The following is a 14,427-nucleotide window of genomic DNA, read 5'->3' as shown; positions in this document are numbered from 1 at the left end:
CCAAAAGAGTCTGCAAAGTACAAGATTACGGGTGCCTGGGGATTCACCACCAGCCTGCACCTGATTCTTCCAAATACATTATGAATGAATACATTTCAAACAAGAGAATCTGTAGGTACATCCGCCCTACACACAGGTACATCCGCCTTGCACAAGCCTCTTTACAGGTACATCCGCCCTGCACAAGAGTATCACGATCCTCACAGGTACTCCGTCCTGCACAAGATGTAAATGGATCTTTAGGCCCTGTTTCCAGGCGAGAAACTGATCCAGAAACCTGTGTTCTCCGCGAGCAAGTGTCCCCAATGCTTGCCCTAAGCACCTGCTATACCAGGAATCCTTGAGACACATCCATGCTCACATATTCCATTGCTGTCCGGCCTGTTTTGTGCAATAACCAGTCCAAAACAGCAACTTTCTGTCGCGAGAAATCCACCTGTAAAGGGTCCTACAGCCCTGTGGTGGTCCCTAGAGCTGTCCTGTACTGTCCAAGTTGACTTTGGACACCTGTAACCAGCCCAAAACTCGCAATAACCAGAAATTGCAGGTCTGAAATTTACCAACCAGCCCTTTAGAAGAGTGTGGGGATCGTTGTCCAAGCTTGTGTGAATCCGGGAAGCAAGCAACCAGCCCTGTAGCAACTCCCAAAGCTTCAACCAACTCTCCAATATGTTGAATAATAAGTAAAACAGCCCAAAAGGGCCGCTTGAGGGAGGCGCCTTTTTCAGGTGCCACCTCAGGGGCCTGGTGGGTACACATGCCGGCTGACATGTGTCCCCATAAGGTGTCCAGGTAGGTGTCCAGCCCATAGTGCTCCATTTGTCCTGTTTCTATAAGTTTAGGTCCAACCAAATGGGAAATGGCCATAAGCTGTCCGGACTTCATTAATTTTGGTCCAACCAAATGCGAACGCATTATAAGTTGTCCGGCCACTTATTAATGAGTGTGGACCTGCAAACCAATAAACCTTAGTAGTAAATGAAGTAAGCTGTAAATTGAGTGTGGACGCACTTACCACCTGCAAAACCCATAAGCCCATAGTTTTAGGCCCAAACAGGAGTGCACACACGTGTCCACAAGGTGCCCGGGCGTCCTCAGTCCCTCGGACTTCACAAGCCAAAATAACAAGCATTGTCCAGGCAGCAAGACAATGTCACACAAAGTAAAATAAAGTTATGGCATGCATCATTTATGCATTGTGCACATGTAAACTTGGAGAACCACCTATCATCATTCTTGTACTTGAAAATATTCCGCTTGCCATCATAACACACCATGTGTGCATGGCCGGAATCCACACGGGCACCGCCCGATAGTCCACAAATGTCCAGCCATGTCCTTGGACTCATATGCATCCACTCATATGATCCATACACATGCCTAGGTATAATACATACATGCATCCGCATGTTTCTAGGCCTGACACGCATCCGCATGTCCCTAGAATATAGGGGTTTGTGACACAAAAGCCCAAGGCTCAAAGCATGGAAAGGACCATTTGGGTGGCCAAATGGTGACAAAGATGGGAGAATTGACTTGCATGTGAAAATTAGTTTTTAGCATGCTTGCTTGTACTTGACTTGCATGTGAAGATAGTGCATTAGTTTTTAGCATGCTTGCTTCGAATTGACTTGCATGTGAAAATTCTTTGTCCGGTGTCGACATTGCCTTGTATTGAATGCTTGGGAATACCCACCAGTCCAAAGACGTCTGGGAACAACATGGGCACATGTGCTTGAATGTGTTTTGAGGCCCAACATGAATCTGATGGGTTTTGCATGTGATAACTGTAAACCCAAGGCCTTTTTAATCCTATTGAGTTATGTTTAATATATGATTTAGTGTAAGGCACTCAAACATAGGGCATACATCTGATAAAAGGGTGCCCTTCTCATAAAATAACTGTGGAGTTTTTTTTCCCCCTTGAGACGGGGTCAAGTAAGCACAAATTCGAAAGGCCAAACACTTCTGTCACAACCTATTGGAGACTCTCTTGAAGATTTGTTGAAGACTCCGAAGACCCTTGAAAGATCTTGAAGACCGACAAATTAGTGATACGGGCTGCATATGGATTGTACTCTCTGTTGTTAGTTAAAGGCATGGGCCGAGTAAGTACTTTTTTATAGCCATATAATTAGATCTTTGTGTTGTCATAGTACTCTTTTCATCATTGAAGTTGCCCTGGGCATTATTGGCAATTGTCTATGAATAGGAAAGGGGTACCATGTTGTCGATGTTGATTGGGAGGACACTTTTTAGGACTATAGGAGAACTGAGTTGCGCGTTTGACAAGCCCATGAATGGTTTGGAGGACCGGATTGCCCGTTTGGCAAGCCAACGAGAGCTTTAGAGAAGCAAGAAATCTTGTGGAGGGTGATTAGGTTGCCTCGCACTGAGTAATTGCATGGGACACAAAGGCTATCTTGCTTGGTGGCTCATTGGTACATGGCACCTAGAGTAATTCGGCATTGACATCTTTCTTGAGTATTGTAATCGATGCAAAGTTGCATTTGGAAATGTAGTGGTTTGGGTGATCATTCACAAGTTTTATTGCAAATATTCCTTTTGCTAATAATTTTTTACTATAACTCTGCCTCCTCTCTAGAAAGCTGATTTTGGATTTAAGTTTTGATCCATATATCTTTGCTATTTGTGATGGTGTGGTAGTTAAGTAACAATGAGTCTATGGCTTTGTGGATTGGGACAAGGGTGCTACTATACTAAGAGGGGGGAAATATTGGGAAGGAGTCATGTCAAACGTATTGGCAACCAGGGGGACATAATATTCACACGTGAGCAAAATGTTCAGCTTGCAAGTCCTCGTGGTCTTTAGACCTGCCATTTGTAAGTTTATGTATGGCCTTAGGTGAAGAGGGTTGTAGAGGTCAGTCTAGGGGTATGTGACAAGGCAAGATGGGCTTGATTGGGTCATTCGCAAAGATAGTGCTCCTCCGTCTCGACCTCTAGCGAACATGATCTGCAAATCTTGTTCTCTATGGTAGTGCCTTCTGTTTGCCCGGTCTCCTCCCTCATGGGATGTTGATTTGGCCAATCGCAATCCACGTGGCATGTGAAATGTGTCTATAAAGATAGCCAGGCTTCTGAATGAAGCCATCCTCTGTAAGCTTCACAAAGTGATCCCAGTAAAACTGCATCGTCATAGGAAGTTGCAATGGATCCAACCATGTGACATGGGTCTTCATGCTAGGGTTAGGGTTCCACAACAGGCCGGCACACATAAGGAATCAGTAGCAGCAAGTACACTTGAGATGGTGATTGATGCTCACACAAAATGGATTGTTTGGAGTTGTGTGGAGCTAGGGAGTTGACTCCATAATATCAAAATACAATAATAATGATGGTGTCCTTTCACACTAGATATCCAAGGGGAAAAACCCAAAGGGAGAAAAGTGCCCTTGGTTAGCCCATGTTCACATGTGGCACTACTCATAGCATATATGCCAATAAATCTCCCCTGTGGTGGCAATATGAACCTGGACAAGGTCGGCTGTAGATCACTCTCTGTAGGAAAGTAAGCCTAAAGCTTTGTGGAAAGCTTCAAACTTCTTTCGAGGCAATGCCATTGTGAAGAGATTTGCAACATTGTCTTGTGTAGAGCAGTAAGATAATGAGATCTCCCTTGCATGAATCTTCTCTCTGACATAATGATAATGAATCTCTATGTGCTTAGTACGTGCATGAAACACTGGGTTTCGTGCCACAGCTATGGCACTTTGAGTGTCAGTGAGTATGGTGGTGGGTGTCTGCTGACACTCAAGAAGATCAGTCATCAATCTCCTTAGCCATACACAGTCTATTGTGGTTGTAAAGGCTGCCCTGTACTCAGCCTCACAAGTAGATGTGGCAAAAGTGGGTTGCTTTTTGCTCAACCATGATATGCATGAATGTCCCAAAAAGAAACAATTCCCACTGGTGGATTGCCGTGTATCATAGTCACCAGCCCAGTCGGAATCATTGTAAGCATGTAACTGCAAGCTGCCTCCCCATCCAAGATCCAGGGAGCCCTGAAGATAGTGGAAGATCCGCTTCATTGCTTGCCAATGCTTTGTACTTGGGTTGTGCATAAATTTGCTACATTGTGAAACCTCAAATTGAAAATCGAGGCATGTGTTGCATAAGTATATAAGGCAGCCCACTGCTTGGCTGTAAATACTCATATCAAAAGGCTCTCCAACATCATACATGCTCAATTTCAGCCTTGGCTCTATCGGAGTAGAGATGAGCTTACAATCTTGAAACCCAAATTTGTGCAACAGCTTTTGAATGTACTTTGATTGGTGTACATAAATCCCAACATCTGTCTGCTGAAATTGTATGCCCAAATAATAATGCACAAATTTGTCATCTCAAATGACGTTTGTAATTTAGCTTTGAATGCTGAAATTTTCTCCATATCATTCCCAGTTAGCAACATGTCATTCACATAAAGAATGAGCATAATCAAAGTGCCATGATTCTCTTTCACATCGAGGGTGCTCTCTGTTGGACTATTGCAAAAATCTGCGTGGTCAAATAAGGATGTATCTTCTCATACCAAGCTCGGGGAGCTTGTTTGAGACCATAAAGTGCTTTTCGAAGCTTGCATACTTTGTTTTCATGACCATGCATCACAAAACCAATGGGCTGATTTACATACACTTCTTCCTGCAAATCCCTATTGAGAAAAGCTGATTTTATGTCCATGTCTCTTGCATTACGTGAACCAGTCCATGTCTTGCTACCAAGTGGAGCTAAAAGTTTGCTCTCTTGTAAAGTACGAAGCAATCAACGAGGCACAACTCTAGCCTCTTCCGTTGCTGTCAACTCTTGCTCCACTGCTTCCACTACATTTTGAGGTGTAATGAGCTCATTCATGGGCTGATTTTGAGCACCGAAAGTCCATTAGGCAAAGTTGATGGCTGATCTGTTGAGCCATTAATTTCTAATGGGAGAAGTCCTTCAAACATGTTAAGTGGGACCTGAAGGTTGTTGGTCTGAATTTTCAGCAAACACATCTTTGCTGTCCAAAATCTTGTGTGTGGAAGGATTAAAGAGACGTAGTCTTTACTGTTGTTGTTGTAACCCACAAATATGCACTTAGTTGCTTTGTCATCAAGCTTACCTTGCAATTGTTGAGGTACATGTGCGCAGCCATATTAGCAGACATGCAGATTTCATATTGTAAAGTTTTCGTCCGAATTGCGGTCAGTTGTTATTGTGCTAATTCTTTCTATCTTTTTCTGAGCGTTTGCCCTTTCAACTACTTATTTGTTGTACTAATTCTTTCTATTTGCTACTTTCCTTAGTGCTAGGCTTCATTATGGCTGAGTCTGCTCTGCATCTTTGGAGGTTTGACAGAAACTCAGTACGAAGGGCTTTATGAGAATATATGCTCTTATGTGTGTGTGTGTGGAGTGCGTGTGTGAGAGCATATCTTGATACGGAGTTCTACACCCACTATTGGACATTGACGACGTTAGTGGGGATGTCGTAGTATCTAGTCCATACTATGCATAATGGAGTTGATAGATAAATAGTCTTGTGGATTGACTACCTCGAGTATATAACATGCACGTTCCTAAGAGGTGAATTTGGGCATGTTTATGGATTCTTCTAGATATATATATACATGTGCATAAGCTATACATCTAAAAACTCTAAAGTGATCAACTTTAGGTTTCCTTTTGTGCCAGGCCTCATATGGCGTTATGATTTTCAATGCTTTGGTAGGGCATCTATTCAACACATGTGTAGCACACATTATTGTCTCCATCCAGAATTTGTGAGGCAAGCCTTTGCCTTTAACCATGCATCTAACCATTTCCATCAAAGACCTGTTCTTTCTCTCAGCAACAACATTTTGCTGAGGAGAATATGACATTATGCATTTAGGCTTTATGCATTTTTCTGCCATAAAAGCTTTCAAAGCAATAGACATGTTTTCCAGTTGCCCCCCCTCAATCTGTACAGAGGGTTTGTGAAGGCAATGAAGTGTTAGGGTTAGGGTTTACAGAAGCTACAAGCATGCGTGGAAACCAACAGAGAGAGAACACGACTTCAGTCTATTGCTTGATAATCAAAGTGAAGTACAATAGCCACATAATAGTGACCCTAAAGATAAGTGTTCGCATGTCCGGCCATAAAATGTGCCGGGTGGACCAAAACACTTATAAACTGCATATAAGTGAAACTGAACTACATTGGGGAAAAAACCTCCACTAACTGAAGTAAAAAGTGCCCCAGTAATCTACTGATGATCACTAGCACTCCTCTGGGTGCAGGCTCCTCCACTGAAATATCCATATCAGTCATGAGACGACGCAGCCAAACACACTCAACAGTAGTAGTGTAGGCTGCTCTGTACTTTGCCTCACAAGACGAAGTGGCCACTGTGGTCTGTTTCTTGCTTAGCCAAGAAATGCATGAAGAGCCAAGAAAGAAACAATTTCCACTAGTGGAATGTCTGGTATCAAAATCACCAGCCCAATCTGAATCACTGTAAGCGTGTAACTGCATGTCACCCCCCTCAGGATAAAGCAATCCAAGAGACAAGGTACCCTGCAAATAACGGAATACACGCTTCACAGCTTGCCAATGTGACAACCGTGGGCTGTGCATGAATCTGCTCAACTGAGAAACTGCATACTGAATATCTGGCCTTGTATTACACAAGTAAATGAGGCACCCAACAGCCTGAGCATATGTAGTGGCATCAAAGGAAACACTGTCATCTTGTAGTGACAGTTTCATCCCAGGCTCCATAGGAGTACTAATAGGCTTGCAATCCTGAAATTTAAACTTCTCCAGAAGTTTAGCAACATAACGTGATTGCAACAACCCAATGCCTCTGTTATCCTGCACAAACTGTATGCCCAAATAGTAATGTACAAGCCCCAAGTCAGACATGTCAAATGTCTGTTGCAGTATCTCTTTAAAAGCTGCAATTTTGTCATCATTTGATCCCATGAGCAAGAGATCATCCACATAAAGACTGATGACCAGCAGATCTGTCTCTTCTTTCTTTACATACAGAGTGGCCTCTAATGGACTGTTCACAAATCCCTGAGTGAGTAGAAAAGCATCTATTTTTGCATACCAAGCTCGTGGAGCTTGTTTCAAACCATACAAGGCCTTTTTCAGCCTGCAAACTTTCCCCTCATGACCATGTTCTGCAAAACCCATGGGTTGAAATACATAAACTTCCTCCTCGAGGTCCCCATGTAGAAATGCAGTCTTTATGTCCAACTGGTGAACAACCCAACCACGATGTGCAGCCAATGCAATGACACACCTAAGTGTCGACATACGGGATGTAGGAGCAAATGTCTCCTCATAATCAATGCCCTTCTTCTGTGCATAGCCCTTTGCAACTAGACGGGCTTTGTACCTGTCAATGGATCCATCTGCATGTCTTTTCAATTTATAGACCCATTTAGTACCAATTGCTTTCTTGCCTTTGGGCAGATCAACCAAATCCCATGTTTGATTCCTTTTAATAGAATCAAGCTCATCCTGCATGGCTTTGTTCCAATGCACATTATCTCGTGCATCCACAAATGAATCAGGCTCATCATCATCCTGTAAACTGGCTGCCATAACCAGATTCAAATCCATGATGTGTGCATGCTCATTGGTCCTTGTCTCCCTACGAGTACGACCAGTCAGAGGACCCTCTAAATGGCTGTCCTGTAATGTCCTCAAATACCATCTAGGTATATGTCTGACCTGTGGTGCCTGCTGCCCTATATTTGGTTCAGCTTCTGGCTCATTTGGCTGCTGAATTTCTGCACCACCTACATCATTTGCTGGCTGTCCTGTACCCTCATGAGTTGGATCACCAACTGTGGAATGAAACTCCATGGGTAGTAGACCTTCAAACACATCATTTTCAGCCTGATTTGCCTCATAACCAGCCAAGGATATTTCTGATTTTTCATCAAAAATCACATCCCGACTAGTGAATATCTTCCTGGATAGTGGGTCATATAACCTGTAGCCCTTGCTCTCACGGCTATACCCAACAAAAATGCATTTTGTGGCTTTATCATCCAGCTTCCTCCTCAACTCTTTGGGTATGTGTGCATATGCAAGACACCCAAAGATACGAAAATGCGATACAGAAGGCTTGCGGCCATGCCAAGCCTCAAAAGGAGTAATAGAAACCAATGCCTTTGTGGGACATCGATTCAAAATATGACAAGCACACATGACTGCTTCCACCCACAAGATATGTGGTAGCCTTTTTGCCTTTAGCATACATCTGGCCATCTCCATGAGTGACCGATTCTTCCTTTCTGCAACCCCATTCTGTTGTGGAGTGTAAGAAGTGGTATACTGATGTTTTATACCTCTACTCCCAAGAAAGGAATTCAGCATATGTGACATATATTCCCCCCCTCGGTCAGAACGGAGAGTCTTCACCTTCCATCCTGACTCTGTCTCAGCAAGTGCTACAAAGGCCAAAAGTGCATCATATACCTGTGATTTCTGTGTCAAAGGATAGACCCAGCATATACGAGAGAAGTCATCAATAAATGTTGCAAAATAGAAGCAACCACCTAATGACTTCGTCTGCATGGGACCACAAAGATCGCTGTGTATAAGTTGCAACTTTGCAGTTGCTCTTAGAGCCTGATCACGTGGGAAGAAAAACCTATGCATTTTTCCCAAAATACATCCTTCACAAATGTGATCTGGAGGCTTCTCCATGAGAGGTAGATCTGTAAACATGTTATGTCACTGCATAAGAATAAGACTACCAAAATTTACATGCCCCATGCGAGCATGCCATAACTCCGCATCAACCATAGCTGGAGTAAGAGTGAATGCATGATAAGCAGACTGATCCACTGGCTGAAATGCATCCAACTGATAAAGTCCATGACATAATGTACCAGTAAGCATCAAGGTCAAGGCATTAGCTTTGTCTCTGACCATGCGTTTATCATCATCAAAGTGGACCTGCATACCACAATGTGCTAAAGAAGAAATGGACAACAAATTCTTCTTTATCCCTGGTACATATAAGGCATCTGTAAGGCGGAGAATGGAGCCATCAATGGCTGTGAGCTGAATCTCCCCAATGCCATGAACTGGATATGAAGCATTGTTGGCACACTGAACAGTTTTGCCAACAGGGGCAGGGCCAACATGACTAAACAAATCCCTGCGAGATGTGATATGCTTTGAGGCACCACTATCAAAATACCAAGTACATGCATGCTCTGTCAAACTGAGTGCCTGTGAAGACCAAGAGGCATCATAGCTGCATGTATAAAAACAGTAATCCCTGTCCTCAACAAAAGAAGCAGTCTCTGGAGGAGCTTTAGAAGCATCATTAACAGACATCCCAGCTTCCTTTGCCTTCTCTTTGGCAATCCTCTTCCTACATTCCGTGATGTAGTGACTTGGCTTCTTACAGTAATGACATTTGCCCTTCTTCTTGGGCTGTCCATCACTTTTCTTGGTATCCTGTGAAGAACCACCATCACCTGAATTTTGATTTGCACTCTTTGGCTGAGTTTTTCCTTTCCCCTTTTGACCTGTAGTAAATGCTTGTTCAGCATTTGTGTTCATATTCATATTCTTCCTCATTTGCTCCTCTTGTAGTAAGAGAGCAACAAGTTCCTGATACTTGAGGGGTTCAACAGCATTCCTCATGCCGAGGTTCAAAGAGGTATGAAAAGCCAAGTAAGATCTTGGCAAAGAGTGCAAGATGGTGGACACAAGCTGTGTCTCAAGAATAATCTCATCGACATTGATGAGTTGCTCTCTCAAATCCTGCAGCTTGTTTAAGTGGCTAGACATATCATCTCCTTCATTCATTTTCTGATTTTCCAGCTCTCTTTTCAAAAATGAGATCCTAGCCTCATTACGAGCAGCATACATCTGCTCCAAAGTCACCCATGCATTCTGTGAAGAGCCAGCTGAACGAATATGAGGTATAATGGACCTCTGTACTGACAATGCAATGAGTGACAAAGCTTGTGCATCCCTGGCATCCCATGTCTTTTGAGCATTTGTTCTTTGAACAGGCAATGGCTGTCCTGGAGCCTGTACCTGTTGTCCTCGTCCACGAGCACCCCCTTGGGGAGGAGTCTCTGGAGCCAATGGACCTGGACGTGGTTCATCACCACTAACAAAATCCCAAAGACCTTTTGCCACAAGCACATTTTTCAGCATAAAACTCCCCAAGGAGTAGTTCGTGCCATCCAATTTGTCTTCCTTAGACAAATATGTGAATACATCACTTTGCTGTTGATTTGCCATTATGCTTACGCACAATGTTGTACCTGTTTATCAAAAAACCCAATAGCAGAAACCCTGAAAATAACTGTACTCCACTGAATACAGTTCACCCAAATATGCCTGCACTCTCAATCCTCTGAATGTGCAGCTCAATGCACCAATGACTGAGTAGAGCAGCAAATGGCGTACACAATGCCAAAATGCCCCAAAAATGCCCAAATTTGCTGCACCCAAACTGTGCAAAAAACCTGTATAGTTCTTTGCTAGAAAATTTGCCTGTTGTGCCTGTATATTTTCACAGAGAATAAAAATGCCCGATATTCAAAACTTGCAATGCTTACCACAGTGTGATGTTAGCAGGTACAAGTTGACTTCAATGCGAATAGACTGCAGGTACAGTTGAAGTACAATGAATGTACTCTTACGAAGCACTGTATTGAACAATGCGAACAGGTACTCTGCAGGTCTGGTCAAAGCAGGTACAGTGTTGAAACTTCAGTCGAATGTACAGAAAGTACAGTCGACTGGTACAGCAGAAGGTACGCAGCACTGAATGCTGCACGATTCTCTGCGTAGGTGACAGTTGGCGTTTACAGGCACGGACGTGCGTAGCAGGTACAGCAGCGCTGACAGGCGTAGTCTATCGAAGCTGATACACGTGCGCTGACAGGAACAGAAGCTGAGGACGGCGCTGACTGTATGGAAGCAAGTCGACGCCTGTTGCAGCAGTCGACTGAGTACACTAAGGCGACCAGCATTGACAAGAGCTGGTACGGGTGCTGACAGCAACGAACAGGTACGGCAGGTTGCAGGCGACGATTTGCAGGCGGCGCTTACTCTACGGGCAGGTACAGAACTTGAGTGCTGCGCTTACTGTACGGAATCAGTAGTACGGCGCACAGATGTACGGGCTTTGATGTACGAGTGCTGTACGGGCAGCAGCAACAAAAACTTTGTTGTGTACGGGCAGGGCAAGGCTTCAATGCTCTGATACCAAGTGAAGGCAATGAAGTGTTAGGGTTAGGGTTTACAGAAGCTACAAGCATGCGTGGAAACCAACAGAGAGAGAACACGACTTCAGTCTATTGCTTGATAATCAAAGTGAAGTACAATAGCCACATAATAGTGACCCTAAAGATAAGTGTTCACATGTCCGGCCATAAAATGTGCCGGGTGGACCAAAACACTTATAAACTGCATATAAGTGAAACTGAACTAAACTGGGGAAAAAACCTCCACTAACTGAAGTAAAAAGTGCCCCAGTAATCTACTGATGATCACTAGCACTCCTCTGGGTGCATACAGAGCATAAAACCCAACAGTTTGCACTTTGTAACCTGTTTGATTTTTAGATTGTGCCACAAAATGCTGAAAACATGCAAATACATCAGATTTTGCTTTCAACGAAAACACCCAAGCAAATCGGTTACAAAGTATAGATGCTTTCCAATAGATGGTGTCCGCATAGGACCACACATATCACTGTGCACAAGCTATAATTTCTGGACAGCCCTTGTTGATTTATCTTTTGGGAATGCATTTCTGTGCATCTTACTCGATATGCACCCTCACATGCATGTTTTGGTGGCAGTTCTACATGAGGCATAGCCCTTTGCAATAGCATCAAACTGCCATAATTTACATGCCCAAACCCGGCATGCCACAATTTTGCCTCGTGCATGGTAGGTGTAAGAGTGGTAACCACTTGAGCATTATGCTTTCTCCTGTCAAACCTGTCAAGCTGATATAACCCATGGTACAATGTGCTGGAAGTGACCAATGCATAGCCACATTCACGGTCTTTCACTGTGCATCTGTCGTGCTCAAAGTTCATTGCATATCCTCTTTTAGCAAAAGAGGAGATAGATAACAAGTTCCTAATCCCTGTCACGTACAATACATCTAGAAGACATAAGTTTGCACCATCCACTGTTGTGAGTATCACCTCACCACCAACACCTTGAACCGGATAAGAAGAATTGTTACCCATTTGCCTTCAAGGGCAGCCATAAGTTCTTAAATGAATTCCTCTGTGAGGTAATGTGTTTAGCAACACCACTATCAAAATACCATGGGTCGTGTCTTTCATTGACACTAAGAGACATATGCTCTACTGATGCATCATAACTGCAAGTAAGAAAAGTCCACTCATCTTGCACAAATTTATTGATGCATCATCTTTCCCTGCAGGTGACGAAGAAGAATCTATAGCCATGCCATTTTTCTTTCTCCAAGCCTTGCACCAAAATGTTGTCCTGCACTACTGCTTGCACCTGATTTTTTGCAATGAAGCAAGCAATTTACAAAAGCTCTATGAACTGAACCAAAAATCGGTTACCTGTATGGCTGGAACCCTGATTTTGCAGAGATTGCAGACTGTAGATGTGCAGGCATGGCGATGGCGGGCTGTTGAAGAAGTGGCGATGTGCAGATGGCGATGGCGCAGTATAGCAACCGTGCGCTGCAGACGGCGACGGTGCAATGGGTCTATGGTGCTGGTGGAAACTCGGTGACAGCTAGAACTGCAGGGGTCGGCGGCGATGGCGGGCTGCAGTGAATGAAGGTGACTTTTTAGGCAGAAACGGCGGCGACTTCTGGGAACTGGTCTGAAGCGGGGACGTTGCCGGACAGCTGACAGCGACGGACAGCACAGGCTGTTGGATGGAATAAGGCCACAAGTGTGGCTGAGCTCCACCTACAAGCGCCTCCCGTGAGTTGGGCAGCGGTGGTTCTTTGGCAGTAGCACTGCCTGAAACAGGGCGGCAAGGGGCGGCGATAAAATGAGGCGGGTGGCTGAGTGCAGGCGCCGGAATGCGGGCGACTGTGGCGGAGGCAACGGAGCCAGACGGAAGTGCACAGTCATCGACGGAACTGCAGGCACAGATGGAAACTCCGCAAGCAGGGGCAACCTGGCTCTGATACCACTGTTAGGGCTGGGGTTCCGTAGCAGGTAGACACACAGAATTAGCAGCAGCAAGTAAACTTGAGATGGTGATTGATGGTCACACAACATGGATTGCTTGGAATTGTGTGGAGCTAGGGAGTTGACTCCATAATATCAAAATGCAATAATAATGATGGTGTCCTTTCACACCAAATATCCAAGGGAAAAACCCAAAGGGAGAAAAGTGCCCTTGGTTAGCCCATGTTCACATGTGGCACTACTCATAGCATATATGCCAGTACTTCAGTCTGAAGAGGTAATAGTGGTGCATCCAAACTGTAGTGGAATGGGGGCATGTGATCCATATGAAGCCCGCACGCGCGCGCGTGTGTGTGTTGGAGAGAGAGAGAGAGAGTGGCCTGTGAGCCTTAGAAGTAGGGTGCCCTCGCTGTCCTAAATTTGGCAGTTTCAGATTGCTTGATTGATTTGTTCCTTGCTTTTTGCAGTCACTGATAGAAACTATTTATTACTTGCAGCGTTGGAAGCTGGCAGATAATATACGGCTGTGAAAACATATATGTTGATGTGGCAGACTTCTATTGGTGTAAAACTGTTATTTTGTCTACTTACTTTAAGACAAATATGAAGATAGTCATTTCAAGTTTAGGTTGTAGGAAGGAGCCAAAGGGTATGGCAGACATGCTTTGTGCTGGAAAAGAGGTGTTTGTGTGTAGTTGAATGGTAGGACAGTTTTCAGGTATGTGTCAAGTATTTTGGATCTGGTAGGAGTGCTGAAGAAAATAGTGTAGAAGCAGATTGCATAGGTTTGAAAGTATGGTCTGGGGCACAGGCTTTGTGCTAGTAGCACCCTTTCACCCTTTGTACTATATTCTTATGTGTGAGCTGTATATCATCCCACGAGTTTTTGTTCCAAATGGTGCTCCCTTGTTTCATGTAAGCATGGAAATTTTGTCAAGGTCCCTTTCCATTTCTATTATAAGGGCTGTATGGTTAGTTCTCGGAGTAGTTCTCCTGTGCATTCTTCATGCTTATCAAAGCTCATCAAAATGTACCCTTTTATTTAAAGTTACACAAGTCGTTTGTTTACTTACGAAACTCCATGTGAGTCTTCGAAGAGTGATGCAACTATTTACCTTTTTGGATCTGCGTATTATCTGGACAGTTGAAATGGCTTGCAGCTAGTCACCAGATGTCTTTTCTCTAATGTGCATAAGAGAGCAACACAGGAGTGTAGACCTTTTTATTGGTTGGATTCGGTTCTTGTAACACCTCGT

General features: G+C 44.0%; 1 protein-coding gene across 18 annotated transcripts in view; it reads left to right on the top strand.

The window, feature by feature from the left end:
- The window catches only part of LOC147617756 (uncharacterized), a 130,705-nt gene extending 116,599 nt beyond the window's left edge, over positions 1-14,106 (top strand). For 10 of the 18 annotated variants that reach the window (XM_086776002.1, XM_086776006.1, XM_086776005.1 and 7 more), the window contains one exon: positions 13,669-14,106. The gene's annotated coding sequence lies outside the window, so the exon portion shown is untranslated. Of the gene's footprint in view, positions 1-12,614 lie in introns of all 18 variants that reach the window. The other 8 variants (XM_086776007.1, XM_086776004.1, XM_086775998.1 and 5 more) reach the window with 4 other exon arrangements.
- The last annotated feature ends 321 nt before the right edge of the window (positions 14,107-14,427 follow it).

The sequence above is a fragment of the Cibotium barometz genome, chromosome 36 (assembly GCF_041138505.1).
Source record: "Cibotium barometz isolate CiBa-2024 chromosome 36, ASM4113850v1, whole genome shotgun sequence".
Classification (NCBI taxonomy): domain Eukaryota; kingdom Viridiplantae; phylum Streptophyta; class Polypodiopsida; order Cyatheales; family Cibotiaceae; genus Cibotium; species Cibotium barometz.
Note: the sequence above shows the minus strand (reverse complement) of the source record. Positions and strands in the feature narration are given on the sequence as shown.